The 17,689-nt window shown below is 45.3% G+C and overlaps 1 protein-coding gene, 1 long non-coding RNA gene and 1 pseudogene across 2 annotated transcripts in view; 2 read left to right on the top strand and 1 right to left on the bottom strand.

Moving 5' to 3' along the window:
• LOC147967402 (uncharacterized) overlaps positions 1–17,689 on the bottom strand; it is a 139,474-nt gene that overhangs the window by 70,219 nt on the left and 51,566 nt on the right. The window lies entirely within an intron of this gene.
• Positions 1,913–6,031, top strand: LOC147967408 (uncharacterized). The gene is made up of 3 exons (XR_015603752.1): positions 1,913–2,414; positions 4,994–5,152; positions 5,460–6,031. It is a non-coding gene; the product is annotated as an uncharacterized LOC147967408 (long non-coding RNA).
• LOC147967407 (uncharacterized) lies at positions 12,526–13,172 on the top strand (annotated as a pseudogene).

Raw genomic sequence — 17,689 nt, 5'->3', positions numbered from 1 at the left:
CCTTGATGTTATGGACACACGGTTACCTTGACCTTCACCTCGGTCCTTTGTTGAAGTCGGGTCGGCCCAAGGGGTACCCGCGAGAGTTATTGAAGTCGGGTTGACCATGAGGGTACCCGCAAGGTAATGACGTGGCACGACCGGGCAGGCAGAGATCGCCCTAGAGAGGGATGGGCCTGGCCCTTGTCGTAAGGCCGTGAAATGGGGCGATAGGATCATCGATCGTTCCCGCGAGCTCCCTATACACTAACAGGTTTGGATATGTGATCTGAGTAGGCCTCTAGCCATTTTGCACTAACCACCACGCGAGAATAAGTATGGGCATTCGGCGTCGTACAATTCTTCCGAAAGCTCCATAGACGTCACAGTTCAGAGATGTGGCGCAGAGACTAGTAGATATCCTGCAGATCAGGTGAAGTTGGACCGCCCATGCAATGTGCAGGAGTGCTTAGGATGAGCGGCCGAACCACCCTTCACATTTAGGATGTAGACCGGCGTGCTGACCTCTCTGCTGAGCCTAGGTAGGACTATGGTGTGTCGATCAGCCGAGGACGAGCATGACCAGGAAAAGTGTGTCCGGCCGAACTTAATCGAGTGTGTTGGGTAAGTTGGTGCACCCCTGCAGGGAAGTAATCTATTCGAATAGTCGTGTCCATGGTAACGGGCGCTCGGAGTTGTATTCCGATCTACTACAACTAGAACGGGATACTTGTTACACTAAAATCATATGATGGCTCTGGGATCGCTTTCTCGTAGTGAGTCGAGGAAGGATTTCTGGGCATAGCTAATATATACCTGTTACTATATGTTATGTTACTCTCCTCTATTGCTGCAAGATGCTATTCTTCGATAGGCTAGGCCTTCCCTTATATTCTGGCATTTCTGCAGTATAGTCCACAGATACAGCCCCTTCCCTTTGGTACTGATGCATACTTAACATAGATCTGATGTAAGTCCGAGTACTTTGGATAGTACTCACGGTTGCTTTGCTACCCTTTTCCCCCTGTACCCGATTGCTGCGATCTAGTTATTATTGTTTTGCTAGCCTTCTTAAGGAAAACTTATTTATTTATGTCTGTACTCAGATATTGTTGCTTTCGCTGACCTATGTATTCGAGTCTTCGTGGCCCTGGCTTGTAGTATAATTTTTTTGTTTGAATTTGTGTCTAGAGTTGTGTTGTGATATCTTCCCGTGAGTCTCTGATCTTGATCGTGCATATTTGCATGTATGATTAGTGCACGATTAAGTCGGGGGCATCACAATCTTCAACTTCGTCCAGAGATCATCTATGTACTGTCGTGTGTACAGCAAGGTACCATCAGACCCGATAACTTATATGAATACATCATGGTAATATACGAACCATAGGGTCGGAGAAGCATTTTTATGGCTCCGTTAATTTATGTGGAAATAGCGCGGTAGCTTGCATATAATAGGCGTGGTAACATATGTTGCCTAGGCGTGGTAACTTTTGGTTTTAAAAAAAGGCCGTCGGAACATACCAATATGGGGTCTAGTTTTGAAGATCTCGTTGCGACGAATCTTTTATATAAAAATGGTATTTGCATTGGACTGACGGTTTGAGCTACAAAATATTTTAAATTTTTGGAATAAAGAGAATCTAGGATAACATAAGCTTTTTTGTCCTCCAATGCTTGTTATAATTAGAAGAAGGAATGCTCGTGAAAGGAGAAACAAACTCTACTATTAAAGAAGAATCGAACATTGTGATGGTTCGACCTCGTTCGATCTCCCCTCCTCCTCGTACGACCCTGCATCAAAAAAAACCCCGCAGCGAACAGACCACGTTCGTAGACGGCGAGAAAAAAAATTGAAGGCGCACGTTCTCCGCCTCCTCCCCGACCTGCCTGTCCCCGTCCTCAGATCTCAACCATGAACACTAACCACCCCAGCGCATCCTTCTCCACGCCCCCCAGACGAGGCCCTCTACCACGACCACCCAATGCCTCCCTCTCCAGCGGACGGTCTCCTCTTCGGCGACCACATGGGCGCTTCCCTTTACTCCCATCAATTTTGTGACACCCCGCCATGGAGCTCTCACCATGCCCATGAGCGACCATGGTATGTCTATGGGCCAATGCAACGGTGGGGAGGGTTTCGTGGTGGTTCAAGCCACGTCGGTGGATGCGGCGAAGGAGGTCTAGGAGGAGGGGAAGAGGTGCGTGAGCTACAATGCTGGAGGAGGCGACGGAGACCAGGGAGGAGGAGGAGGAGGAGAGGTACGCGAGCTACAACGGTGAAGGCGGGGGAGAGGCATGCTCTTGGGTCTTGGCAGTGTGTGTTGGGTGCTCGCCGAAATTCCCCACTCGTGGAAGCAGACGAAGGACGGCACCATGAACCTATCATGACTGCTCTGAATACTGGGTTAAGAAGATTTCCAACGCCAAATCAGGTATCATCTTGCCTCTTCATATCTAATTTTGAAAACAATAGGGGGTGTTTGTGTCCTAATCGTCTGTTTGGTTGACTTCCTGTTAGGAGCGTTAAACTAATTCATCTGGTGTTGGTCAGTTTAGGATATTTATTATTTCCTTGCTGTTTGACGTGATGCCGCGTACCAAAATGAAGCTAGGAAGGCAAACCAGCTGGCGATGGTTGCAGAGAACAAGAGGATGGATCCTCGTGGTGATAGCAGATGTGTATCTAAGAGGAGTGATTGGTATACATGACCAAGAAATTGGGAGGCTGCTTGATTTGAGTGGCTTGGATATGTCAAAAACTTACTTGCTTGATACTGGGTTAGATAGCAGAGGAAGAATAGAAAGGAACATCTTTCTACTTTGCAGTTGATTTCCCTTAATGACATGCTTTCACTTGAGAAGACAATGCATATGATTTATTAGCTGAGGGTTGGATATGGATAGAAACCATATGTGAAATCAGATTAGTTCTTAGCCACAGGGCCGGCCCTGAGGGGGGGCAGGGGGGGCGGCCGCCCCGGGCCCCCAAGGTGGAGGGGCCCCCAAGTATTTATCTGTCTGCATTAGGCCTACGATTTGGGCTGCAGTAAAGAAAAAGTTCATGCCCATCGCCCTATTCGTAGCAACTAGTATTGTAGATGGAAAGTCTATTATTTTTGCGAAAATTGTAGATGGAAAGTCTGATACATCGCCATAACTAACACATTGACTCGCGGGATCCATGACCAAACGCGTGCTGCGCCATCACGAACGCAGCAGGCGCCGCCTTTTCGTCTCAGGCGGCGGCCTAGATTGTGGCAGATGAACCAGGAGAGGTTTCTCAAGGAAGAAGCCTGTATCTCAAGGGATACGGTCCGCGCTGGAAATCAGCGGCGGATCCATGCTGCTGTGTGTCGTCTATAGAGGTGAGTATTGCTGGCCAGTCGACATCTTCAACCATTTGCACAGTTAATCATTCTGGTTCTATGGTTTAATACTGATGTTCAGATGGTGCTATAGATCTCAGTTCTCAAGCGAAGAAAGAGGTTCTGGATGCTGCTCATGGCACTAAGTTTATAAATGAACTCAGCAATGACGACACAATTGGGTAATTAACTCTTGATTTAATCATTTGCATAACTAGGTGGGAGTAACTTTGCACTATTGCAGCACCATAGATTTGATTTTTGAAGATACGAAGGTATTTATGCTTTGAAGTTATAAAGAAATACTTTCCACATCAGTCATATTGATTTGCTCATCTATCCAATTTCTCATATACTCATGTTTGTAGTAACAGTCTTACCATTATCACTACGAGAATACAAAATTTGAATTCACCAATGCATTTAGGATGCAAATTGTTTTAGGACTACTCTTGGAGTCTTCTGTAATATACTCCTACACATATAGTTCAAGCATGACAGTAAACATGTCTTTGCATCAAGCACTGTCGTATACTTTCTTCATAGCCCGTAATTTTGATGTTTATGTTGAGGGCCCCTAGGTTTTAGTTTGGCCCCGGGCCCCCGAAATCTCAGGACCGGCCTTGCTTAGCCAAACAATATTATGGTCGTATTTTGGTATCTGCTGTATTTGGAAAGCAAGTGTGACTGTTTCCTTCCATCTTGACATGATTTGTGGGTGTTTCTTTTTTGTTTTATATCTATAAATCCATAATTACATTGCCACCGCAGTATTATAAAGTTAGTATATGCATGTGCCTTATATATTTCTTGACATGGCAGTGTGATTGCACAGTTGTGTAACTTGTGTTGGGTCATATTGAAATAGCGTGGATACAGTTGATTCGGATCTGTCATAATTCGTCATATTGAAAACTCAGCAGCATCCCTCGTGTAGTTTCAAAATAGTCGATAGGCCTAATTCTATACTCAATAGTTTTTGTGTGGCAATAATGGGTCATGTACTGGACCTGGTTGTTATACTCATGTAGGAGTATATACATCTATCAAATATGATCTCAGCTTGTAGTGAGTTGAAAAGGTCGCATTGTTTCTCCCGCAAATTGGTAAACTAATATATGCCCGAGTGGTAAAAGCAAATAGTGTCATGAATCCAGAGCTTTTATGCGTGGAATATAAATCTTTAAGCTTATAATTCAGTGTTTCTACATGTTTTGAAAACTAGAAGTTCATAAAAATACCATGTTCGGAATCTTTGCCTAGATCGGCTGTGACAGCGTTCAGCGATGGACCTTTCTTGTATTTCAGTTTCCTCATACTGCTATCACAATATAATAATATGATCTTATTTGAAATTGTCAAGAATGTGAGAGGTGAGTGGGAGAAAAAAACTATCATTTGTGATAGTTGTTGGATTGAACAACCATTTCACCATGGGTATGCTTCCGATTTGCACTATTTTTTATTAATCCTTTTCTCTTTCTTTTATGAAAATTTGCAAATTAGTAAAGAAAATGCGCTTCTTATATTACTTTATTTTCTCCTGTAGGTAAATGCTCCTTAGTCAATTATAGGTATACAATCTGAATCTTTTAGTCACAATCTGTATGATGCCTTATACACATGTATGTTCTATACTGTTGTAGCTGAATTTTCTGATGATACACTGAACTCTATGCTGGGGGCAAGGAAGCTAGGGACAAAAAAAGGGAAGCTACTGTACTAGAGGACCATACAAATGTGATGTTTGACGAAACTCTCAATCTGAGCCATGCAACTTTAGTGCAATAGCCAGAAGACATAAGGTGAGAAAGCAATTCGCACATCTGAAGGTGAGGAAATCTCACATTATTTATCAATTTATGGAAGGGGGCATCCATATGCATCCAAATGTTTCTTCTCAGTATTGGAGTAATAAGGGTGATGTTGTCTTATAGTTTCAATGAAGTAATGTTATATTGCCTATTAGTTGATATGTCGTTTTGTACGTAATACTTCATTATGATTCAATTTCGCTATATATTGAATTTTCTTGGTGTTATATATGTTAATAGAGAAGTGTGATCATTATATAGTCTACTGGTTTCAAATATAATAGTTTTGCCTTGCCAGATTTGGGTTTTGACAGCTGGAAAGTTCCCACGTGAGTTCAAGTCCCATGAGGGTTAAATTCAGTGCACATATTTTCATCTCCATGATTTCCTTCTGACAAGTGGCACAATTTTTGTGTAATAAGGCTGCACATTTTACAGCGTTGTCTTGGTAATTTCTTACATATGGTAGACCACAGTTTTCTGTGATGGTTGTGTTGTAACAAATCTGGGTTATCTCAGAAATAATGTTAAATCAGATGACAATGAAAGCTAACTCTGGTCTGACATCTTGAGTAGGAATTTTACTACACTGTTAGGCACCGATTGTCGTTTCCATGTAGTGTCTACTGAACCAGGTCGTGTAGTCAGTAGGCCTATATGAGTCAATGACAAGGTGTTTATTCCGTCTGTACTTTATACATATATTTTGTAATTAGTTTCCTCCCAATTTTCTCGATCTAAATTCACCTGTAAAATAATGAGAAGCCATGTTGAATGCTATGTTGACTTGCTGCAAATAGAAAAGGACAGGACAACTTGTTCTAAATTTGCAGAAACAGAATCTGGAAAAAAAATTATTAACTCTTTGGTCTCCATCGAGTCGTTTCTTTTAATTGTTAACCTCACTATTATTTATCCATTTGGCCAGTCATTGTCATGCGATCGGATTAGAGCCAAAAATATATATTTCCAAGGTCTGATCTTCTAGCACACAACCATTTTGTAACGACCTTGATGTGGCTATATCTCCCACGTGTCGAAGCACGACTTAGAGGCATAACCGCATTGAAAGCAATGTCGCAAGTGAGGTAATCTTCACACAACTCATGTAATACATAAGGGAAAGAGATACATAGTTGGCTTACAATCGCCACTTCACACAATTACATGAATAAATCATTTCATCAACCAGATACAATCAAGGTCCGACTACGGAACCAAAATAAAAGAAGACTACCCCAAATGTTACACAGATCCCCGATCGACCCCAACTGGGCTCCACTACTGATCAACTAGACGAAACAACACAAAGGACAAGATCTTCATCGAGCTCCTCCTTGAGCTTGGTTGCGTCACCTGCTCGGTAACATCGGCACCTGCAAACTGGTTCTGGAAGTATCTATGAGTCACGGGGACTCAACAATCTCACACCCTCGCGATCAAGACTATATAAGCTTATAGGTAAGAAAAATGTATGAGGTGGAGCTGCAGCAAGCGACGAGCATATTTGGTGGCTAACATATTCGCAAAAGAGAGCGAGAAGAGAAGGCAAAAGCACGGTCGAGAAACTATGATCAAGAAGTGATCCTAGAACAACCTACGTCAAGCATAACTCCAACACCGTGTTCACTTCCCGGACTCCGCCGAGAAGAGACCATCACGGTTACACACGCGGTTGGTGTATTTTAATTAAGATCAACTTCAGGTTTTCTACAACCGGACATTAACAAATTCCCATCTGCCCATAACCGCGGGCACGGCTTTCGAAAGTTCAAATCCCTGCAGGGGTGTCCCAACTTAGCCCATCACAAGCTCTCACGGTCAACGAAAGATATTCCTTCTCACAGGACAACCCGATCAGACTCGGAATCCAGATTACAAGACATTTCGACAATGGTAAAACAAGACCAGCAAAGCCGCCCGAATGTGCCGACAAATCCCGATAGGAGCTGCACATATCTCGTTCTCAGGGCACACCGGATTGTCCAAGGTTCCGGTAGGCCAGCCCAGAGTTGCCCCTGGTGGCCACCGGCAGCTGACAGGTTGGACCAACACTCAGAGGAGCACTGGCTCGGGGGTTTAATAAAGATGACCCTTGAGTCTGCAGAACCCAAGGGAAAGAAAATGCTAGGTGGCGAATGGTAAAACCAATGTTGGGCCTTGCTGGAGGAGTTTTATTCAAGGCGAACTGTCAAGGGGTTCCCATTATAACCCAACCGCGTAAGAAACGCAAAATCCGGGAACATAACACCGATATGACGGAAACTAGGGCGCCAAGAGTGGAACAAAACACCAGGCATAAGGCCGAGCCTTCCACCCTTTACCAAGTATATAGATGCATTAATTAAATAAGAGATATTGTGATATCCCAACAATTAAACATGTTCCAACAAGGAACAACATCTCCATGTTCCAACCAGGAACAAACTTCAATCTTCACCCGCAACTAACAACGCTATAAAAGGGGTTGAGCAAAGCGGTAACATAGCCAAACAACGGTTTGCTAGGATAAGGTGGGTTAGAGGCTTGGCTCAACAATATGGGAGGCATGATAAGCAAGTGGTAGGTATCGCAGCATAGGCATAGCAAAAGAGCGAGCAACTAGCAAGCAAAGATAGAAGTGATTTCGAGGGTATGGTCATCTTGCCTAAGATCCCGCAAGGAGGAAGAACGAGTCCAGGAAGAAGACAAACGGACGTAGTCGAACGGGTCCTCACAAACTCGACATAATCGGAACCAACCCGAAGAAGAAACACCGGAAAGAAGCACACAACATAGTAAACAACCAACACACGAACATGGTATGATATGCGGGATGCGGTATGTGATGCATATGCATGATTTGCAAAGGAATGATTGAACCTGGCCTCAACTTGGAAATCCAAGAGTGCCACTGAAAAGGTGAGTTAATTTCAGTCGAAATCGATATAAAGATCACCGGAATCGGATGCACGATTTGGAAATGGCAAGCAAAACAAATATGGCACCGGTCTGCGATAAACAGCAAGTAGCCATCTAAATGCATCAAAATATATATGCTACATCACTCAAACATGGCAACAAAATACATGGCATGGATACACTCATGATGCTTAACAAAATATGAACACTGAGCTGCGGCTAAATCACTCATTAACAGGTTCAAACAAGCATGGCAAAAGAGCAAATGATAACAGGTTTCAGACTTAGTGAAATTAACACAAGTCTGGAATTTATCATCAGGAAGCACACTTTAGAGCATGAAAAGTACATGCTACAGGAACTTAACATGGCAAAGAAAGGAATGGCATGAAGCTACTCAAAGCACTTAACAAAAGTCTCTTAGTGACCTTGAGCCAAAAGGGACCAGAAAATACAATTACAAGCATGTGAACATAGCAAAAACATAAGCAGATTCAGACTTAGTGAAAAACTGGAACATGCAAAACAGTTAACGAGTAAGCATGTTTACGAGCTCGATGCACTCACTACAAAGCATGGCATGACAAACTAAGCATACAGACATGAAGAAGACATGGCATAGACGCTAGACATGGCAAGAACAACATCATAGCATGCACGGATCAATAGCAACATCCTCGGCAAAATCGCTAAACATGTCAACAATCTGCCAGGAACATTTTATAGCAAAAGTAGAGCTCGATTGACTCAAGCTAGGTTGCTCCATAAATGCAAAAAAAGACATGGATGGATAAAGCACCACAATGTTAAAAAAACATCCTTACTGATCATCTTCAAAAGAGGCAAGGATCACTAGGAAACAACATGAACATATGGCATAAAAACAAAAACAGGACAAGGACTTAGTGAAATTCTAAGTCCCTGAAATCAACATTACCGATTACGCTACTTTGCAAACTTGTGTTAGTCACCACAAATATTAAAAAAATACATGGCAAGCACCTCTGTAAAGATGGCATGGCATATAACAAAACACATGTAGAGATCAGGATCATATAATGCACACATTAAACATGACAAAAATGACAAAACACCATTTGCTGAAACAGATCTGACAAACTACTCACATAGCCCTCTTCCAACGACATTTCGAGCATCAAGATGAGCTCAAATGAAAATGATGCAATGAGATGAAATTATGTACTCGTCGAGGCGAACATTTTGATATGCTACACGCACAAATCAGAGCTACGGATACAGAGTTATGGCATGATGAAAATGGGCATATGAGAAGATGGAAAAAGGACTTAGACGAAAAAATATACCCTCGCGAAAAAAATATACGGGCCGGAGGAGTGGAGCTGGGCCGGCTTGGCGCTGGGCCTAACAAGGCCGGCGTGCTGGGCCGAAGACGGGGCCCATGAAGGGTCAACGGGGGCGTCGTCGGCTCCCTCGATCCCGATCGGATCGGGGAGGCAGGGGCGACGACGCCGGTTCCCGCCGACGAGGCGAGGCGACGAAGGAGGGCGCGGGCGGCGGGCCTCCGGCGAGGGTCGACGGCGGCGGCGCGCTCTGGGAGGCGGCGCGAGGCGACGGGCGGAGAGGCGGCGCCGTATGCGGGCGGCGGCGCGAAGACATGGCGGCGGCGGGCGGCGGGCGTGGGGAGCTGCGCCGGCGAGGCGGCGCGCTCCGGCAGGGTGAGTCCGGCGACCGGAAGTGGCGAAGACGACGGACGCGGGCGGCGGCTCGCGCGGGAAGCGGCGGCCCGACTCGGGCCCGGGGAGGGCCGGATCTGGGCTCCGCCGGGCCCCGACGAAGTGTGCGCGGTGCGCGGCGACGTGGCGCGCCTGGAGTGGCTGAGGCGGCTGGATTTGGTGATGTGTCGCGACCCTATTGGGTGGAGTGAGGTGGCGGAGGCAGCGGACATGTCCGGCGCGGTGGGAAGCTTTGTCCGATGGCGCGAGGAGTGGGGCTAGGGTTTGATCTGCGCGGAAATTTCGGAGGGAGACACATATATATGGGTAGAGGGAGCTAGGAGAGTTCAAATGAGGTGCGGTTTGCGGCCACGCGATCATGATCGAACGTCCGAGATGATGGAGAGGTCTTAGGTGGGTTTTGGGCCACTTTGGAAAGGTGTTGGGCTCCAACACACACGAGGCCTTTACGGTCCCTCGGTTAACCGTTGGAGTATCAAACGAAGTCCAAATGGCACGAAACTTGACAGGCGGTCTACGGTAGTAAACCAAGGCCGAATGGCAAGTCTCGGTCCAATCCGAAAACATTTAACACCCGCACACGAAAAAAGGTAGAAAGGGACACCGGATGACATAGGAGCGCCGTATTGCAAAACAGACAACGGGGAAAATGCTCGGATGCATGAGATGAACACGTATGCAAATCAAGTGCACATGATGATATGATATGCAATGCATGACACGCAAGCAATGACAAGGCAACAATAACGAATAACTGGAAGACACCTGGCACATCGGTCTCGGGGCGTTACACACTTTTAAAGGGACTTTAGCTTAAGCTGGTTGGTTTCTTGTATAAACATTAGGATTTTACAACATTAGAGTCAATTCTGTGACGGAGCTTCCCCTGTAGAAGATGCTTAAGCAGTTCATTTTGTTCATTTCTTCGTCCTCTCATGTAAGTACCATTTGTATACAATATCCTATTCCACTATGAATACTGGCTACTGCGATTTGTATTTTGAATGTATTTTTGTATACAGACTTGCACTCAAAAGTTTATTGCACTAAGTGCATCTTTCATCGTTTATGAATAAGAAGTTTAATACCGTGGTATATTGGAACATTGCATTCGTAATTCATACATTCAATAAGCCATGCATCATCTCTAATGATTACTAAGGATTATTATTGTATTTGCTAACCGTTTTAAAACGGGCCCAAGTGATAGTAAGGTGAGATCCCCAACTTTGGAAGTTCTCATTTTATCTTGTAAGGATAGGGTGGTCAAGGAGACACAAGGACTGTGAAGGAGAAAATAAACGTGATATAATCACTTGTTTGACAGACCTTTTTGAATTACATATTTTTTTTCTCAATATATTTTTTTTTCGTTATTCCGTGGCAACGCACGGGCATTCGACTAGTTATACTAATGCACGCATGTATCAGAGTGAAGGAAGTAGAGGTGTGGTAATTTTGCTTATATGACACACATGTATCAAATATCACGCTTTTTTATATAGTGTATGTGAAAATGAGTCATATTACCCCCATTTCCATGTTCAATATATTGTTGTCATTTTGTTAAAAATTGTTGCCGCACGTAAGCACACGAAGCGTTGGGGGGAACGGTCATTGCGTTAAAAAATAACCGTGACCTACACCGTCAATCAAACCTGGGAGAATTTGGGCATATTTTCTCTTTTTAACGAAGGTGGACATAGGATTGGAATAATACGTTAGACTGAGATTCACCAGCCGAGCTGGTCTTGCGCCAGATGAGCTGGCCATGCGTGTTATCCATGCAGCACCGCCTTTGCATGGGTGATGCACGAGTCGACGAGACTTGTCTGCTCCTCGTTTGTGCGTTCATCCGTGCTCCCGCATACGTGACTTGATTTGATTGGAACAAAATAAGACCCGGCCCCATCCCTTTAAAATCAGGGGGAGGGGGGGGGGGAAGATGATTAGATTAGAAAGGAAAAAGGAAAAAAAAACAGCCGTAGGATGAGGTGGGAGCACAGATGGGAGCATGAAAAGGGAGCAGGCAAGCCGCATCCGCCACTCCTATCCATCCATCCTCAGAAATAGGATTGTCTGGTAGTTTGTTACTGTGTGCATGCGTTGTATCTTCTCTTCCTTTTACATATGTACTCTCTTATATATGCTACCCCTGAGAGGATGAATACAAGTTATGTTTTGAGCTCAATCTAGTTATTCAACATGGTATCAGTTTCGATCTAAACCCGCTTTCGCCATGGCCGAGGAGACCTCTGACGGCGCCGCCGCCGCAGCCACTGCCGTCGCCCCGGCCACTCCACAAGCCTCCTCTTCGCCACCTACTCCCCACTTCCGGCCACCCCTTCTCTGCAGGTTGCCCCCTCCACACTTCCTCTCCTTGCTGCCCCTCCTCTCCCTCACTTCAAGACGGCGGCGCAGCTCCATGCCGAGCGTGCCAATATCTTCCATCGCATCTGTGTCGTCCTCGACATCCTGGGGAAGAACTACTCCATCTGGCGTGGGCTGATGGAAGAGGCCTTCGATCAGTACGACGTGAACGCCCACATCTCGCCGGACTTCTCCAACCATCAGGACGACCCGACGTGGAGCATCGTCAACAAAGCGGTAAAAACCTGGTTCTACAACACCATGAGTATTGAACTTCTTGGCTTCGTTCAGAACCGGAAAGCCACGGCCTTTGAGCTCTGGTCCAAGCTGGAATCACTCTTCCTCAACAACCAGCACTCCCGGTAGTTCCATCTCAAGATGGAGCTCTACGCCGTGAAGCAGGGCGACTCCACCATCCCCGTCTTCTGCGCCCGGCTCAAGGCGGTCGCGGACGCCCTCCACAATGTCAACAAGCCGGTTGACGACGATGAGCTGGTGATCCAGCTTCTTCGTGGTGTCAACCGGGATCGCCACGGGATGACAGCTGCCATCATCGAGAAGTCGAAGAACCCGGTGCCCTTCGAGCAGGCTATCGGCATATTCCTCCACGACGAGATGACCTTCGGCGGTGCCTTCCCGGCCGGTCATCACACCGCTCTCGCAGCCCATGGTCGCCCCCCTGCTCCGTCTCCGGGGGGCCCTCCAGCAGCGCCAACAAGCAGGAGGGCGGTGACGCCAAGCCCGACACTTCCTCGCTGAACCAGGGCGCCAACAAGCAGCACCGTTACACCAACAATCCTGGGTACCAGGGGGCATCCAACCCCCGGACCGGGCATGTATAGTCCTACCCCATGCAGCTCCCGCCGCCACCACCTCCGCAGGTGCACACGGCGCACACGAACTTCGGCGCCCCGCAGCAGTACCTCCCACCCGCGTACGGGAACTCCTTCGGTGGCTCTCCTCTGCAGCTGCACCCGTCGGTGTTCTACCCGCAGCCATCGTTTCATCCACTTCCCCAACAGTAGCAGCAGTACCTCCCGCCTCCCCAGCAGCAGCAGTACCTGCCTCCACCGCCCACGGCGGACTCCGGCTTAGACCACGCCGCGTTGATGGGCGCGCCCCACAACCTCTCCTTGCAGTCCCCAAGCGGCGGCTGGGTTGCGGATTCCGGCGCCTCCACTCACCTCGCTGCTGATTTCGGTAAGCTCGCGTCCGTTGCTCCTGTATCAAATTATCCCCCTGTTTTTGTTGGTAATGGTAGCACTGTAGCACCATGCATATTAGTCACGTTGGCTCTACTTCCCTTCCAAACCCCAAACGGCCTCTCTATTTAAATAATATACTTCGTGCTTCTAATCTCATCAAAAACTTATAGTCTGTTCGTCGTCTAACTACCGATAATAATTGTTCCATGGAATTTGATCTTTACGGCCTCTCTGTGAAGGATTATTCAACCAAGGAGGAACTTCTTCGATGCAACAATAGCGGTGAGCTGTACGATATCTTCCCTCCGGCTGCTCCCACCGCCTACGCCGTCACCGTCTCACGCCTCACCGACCTTTGGCACCGGCGTTTGGGCCACCCTGGAGATGCCGTTTTTCATCCAAATAAACATTTAGATCATTGTAATAAAAATGTTTCAGATGGACGTTTGTGTCCTGCTTGCCAGACTGGAAAACATGTCCATTTACCATTTTCTAGCTTCACCAGTTCCACCGCTGGTCCATTTGAGCTTTTGCATTGTGACCTCTAGACTGCGCCTTTATCTAGTGTCTCTGGCAACAAATATTACCTTCTGATTATTGATGATTTCTCATGCTACCGCTGGACTTTCCCACTCAAACAAAAATCTGACGTTCCTGCCATATTTCGTCACTTTCATGCCTTCGTCCGAACACACTTTGGTCATACCATCCGTACTCTCCAATGTGATAACGGACGTGAGTTTGACAATGCCGAAAACCGCGACTTCCTTCTCCCCTTTGGTACGGTGATGCGATTCTCTTGCCCATACACCTCCCCTCAGAACGGTAAAGCTGAGCGTGCTATTCGTTCGACTAACGATGTTGTCCGTACGCTCTTACTTCAAGCATCGATGCCTCCTCGCTACTAGGCTGATGCTCTCACCACCGCCACCTTGCTCCTTAACCTGCGCCCCACCAAAAATTTATCCCTCACCACGTCGCACGAGGTCCTCCACCGCACACCGCCCTCTTATTCTCATATTCGTGTCTTCGGATGCTTATGCTATCCCAACACGGAGGCCGCTGCGCTACACAAACTTGCCGCACACTCCGTGGCTTGTGTCTTCATCGGCTACCCTTCTGACCACAAGGGGTACCGTTGTCTTGACCGCTCCACAAACAAAGTCTACACATCACGGCATGTTGTGTTTGATGAGTTCGTCTTCCCCTTTTCCAGCACCCCGGTGGCCTCCCCGGCGATGTAATTTCACCATCCAGCCCATCACGATGGTCCTACCCTATCCCCGAACCCCGCGGTTCCTGCGATCACCCCGCTGGTCGCTAACACCCCAGCCATTGCAGCCAATGCTGCCACGACAGCCGTTACGCCCGGTGAGCCCACTATCCACTACAAGAAATATGTCAACTTGTGACCTTCTCTTAGTGACCCTCGAAGAATTGGTCATAGATCTATGACTATTTCAGACCAATTGGTCAAAAGTTGTTCGGGGGCTCCAAAACCTAAACTATAACGACCATTTTGGTCAGAAAGGTCGTAATTTCCTTACATGAAATGGTCATAAAGCAGATAGCACTGGTCTGCTGCCTTATTTCTAGTTGATCATGACCAATATAGATGGTCATAACCTTGTAAATTGTGGTGGGTTGCTATGACTAGGCGCCACCTCATCAGTTTTGCCTATGTGTCATGTCCATGTGGCAGTTTTTGCCCTAGGTTGTGAAGCAACCTATATTTCTGTCATTCCCAAAATTCCCAAAAAAATTCTCATAAATTCTTTGGGTCATATCTTCATCAGATATGTAAAAATCCTTCCTTGCCTAGTTCAAAACTAATTCAACAATATTCATTTTCCTATTGTGTTCATGACAGCACTTTATGAAGGAAGTGCTATTTATATATTCTTGATTGCCCTCGGAATTTTTGGGCACTCTTTCCTATCCAAATCATTACCGCATGACAAAATTCAGCTCCACTTGCCTAGCAAATCTTCCTCGGCAAATTTCCAAAGTTTTTGTCCACCTAGAAGCATTGTGAAGGAAGTACCTTTTTTATATATCGAAATGACATGAAATTTATACAGTTCCTTCATATACCCAAATTATCACCCTCCTCCAAATTGCAGCTCAGTCAAATCATCTATGTGAGCCCAGGTTCAATTTATATTTTATGGCCAAATTGGCACGTTGCCAAGCAAGTGTTATCTAGACCCCTCCTATTACCCTCAAACTTTTCGGGCACTCTTCCATACCCAAATCATTGCCACATGATAATATTCAGCTCAATTTTCTTAGTAAATCTTTCTCGGGAAATTTTCAAAGTTTCTACCTTGAGAGAAGCTTTGTGAAGTAAGTACTAGCTAGGCTTACCCAAATGATCTGAAAATTTACCAGCAAATGACCATACCTATGTAACTTACCTACACCAATTTTTAGCTCATTTTATTCATCCAATCTCTCTCACTAGTTTTCCCAAGTTTCTGTCCATAGAAGAGAATTGTGAAGGAAGTACCACTTTGGCATTTCCAAATAGTATCCATTTTCTACAGTGGTTTCCTATGCCCAAATAACCATGCTCCACCTAATGCCAGCTCAATCCGTTCATTATTTTGAGCCGAGCTTCAACATTCATAGTTATGTCCAGTGTGGTAGTTCGCAAAGCAAGTACCACCTAGGCTCCTCCTTTTGAGCGGAAAATTTGTGAAGACGGTCTTCTTAGTAACTGATCATCCTCAGCCAAAACTCACGCCCATTAGTCATGTACATTTCCCGTACCGCAAATCAAACACTTGGTTGTTAATTCATGTTTGAGCATCGATCGGTCTCCTCGTGAGAATCTTATGTTATAATTTTCTTCCTAGCACCAACCTGGGGAGTGCCCAACCCACTAGACATGCCTAGGCCGCCCAGAACGCATGGCAACGCCACAGTCACGCGGTGACCACGCGGCGGGCATGCGAGTTTACGCGCTCTAGAGTTGGGGCCCTCGGCCACTGCCCAAACCTCTACGTATCCCCACCAAACCATGTATTTATGATTAAATAGGTCCTTATGTAACTAGAAATGATTTTTGGAAAAAATAAATAGCAAACTATGAGGCAGCTGCAGTTCAAATTTGACCCGCTTCCTCCTGAATCGGTGGAAATTTGTCTTTTTCACGAGAGGTGGATCAAAAATTTTTACACCCAACCATTTTGTCAATTGTGCATTAAATATGGCCTAGTATTTTATAAAAATGATTTGGTCCAATTTTGCAACAATTATTTGGTAGTTCCTTCACAAAAAAACCTCCTTTTAGGCACTCGAAAAATGGAAAATGGTTTTTTCGTCCAAAGAAAATGAAAACTTCCTTAGGCAACATTGTTTGCCATTCCAATATGCACCCTTGTGCACAATATGAGATCATTTGAACAAACTATGCCATGAATGTGACCATAACATTGATCATTTGGCTTGAAAGCCATTGATCTCCACATGTGATAGCTCGTTTCTGAGAACACTTTTTTAAAATAATTTCCGTATTACAAGTTTGTTATTTTTCCTGGGAACTTGACCATATATAATGACACAATGCGAAGGTTTCCCAAATTTTTTTTTGAATTTTTTATGCCCATTTCGAAATGCGGTCAAAACGGCGGGAATGACCGTTCCTAGCTAGTGGTTGAATCTTGGAATTTTTTTGGTGTTTCTATGATTAAATAGATACTTATGTAACTATAAATGATTTTTGGAAAAAATAAATATGAGGCAGCTACAGTTCAAATTTGACCCGTTTCCAACTGAATCAGCGGAAATTTGTCTTTTTCACAAAAGGTGGATCAAAACTTTTTACACCCAACCATTTTGTCAATTATGCATTAAATATGTCCTAGTATTTTAGAAAAATCATTTGGTCCAATTTTGCAACAATTATTTGGGAGGTCCTTCACAAAAAAACCTCCTTTTGGGCACTCGAAAAATGGAAAATGGTTTTTTCGTCGGAGGAAAATGAAAACTTCCTTAGGCAACATTGTTTGCCATTCCAATATACACCCCTGTGCACAATATGAGATCATTTGAACAAATTATGCCATGAATGTGGCCATAAGATTGATCATTTGGCTTGAAAGCCATTGATCTCCACACGTGATAGCTCGATTTTGAGAACACTTTTTTAAAATAATTGCCGTATTACAAGTTTGTTATTTTTCCTGGGAACTTGGCCACATATAATGACACAATGCGAAGGTTTCCCAATTTTTTGATTTTTTTTTGAATTTGTTATGCCCGTTTCAAAATGCGGTCAAAACGGCGGGAATGACCGTTCCTAGCTAGTGGTTGAATCTTAAAATTATTTTGGT

Source organism: Triticum urartu, chromosome 5A, assembly GCF_056163025.1.
Source record: "Triticum urartu cultivar PI428250 chromosome 5A, HENAU_Tu73, whole genome shotgun sequence".
In the NCBI taxonomy this organism is placed as follows: Eukaryota; Viridiplantae; Streptophyta; class Magnoliopsida; order Poales; family Poaceae; genus Triticum; species Triticum urartu.
This window is presented reverse-complemented; position numbering and strand designations above follow the sequence as displayed.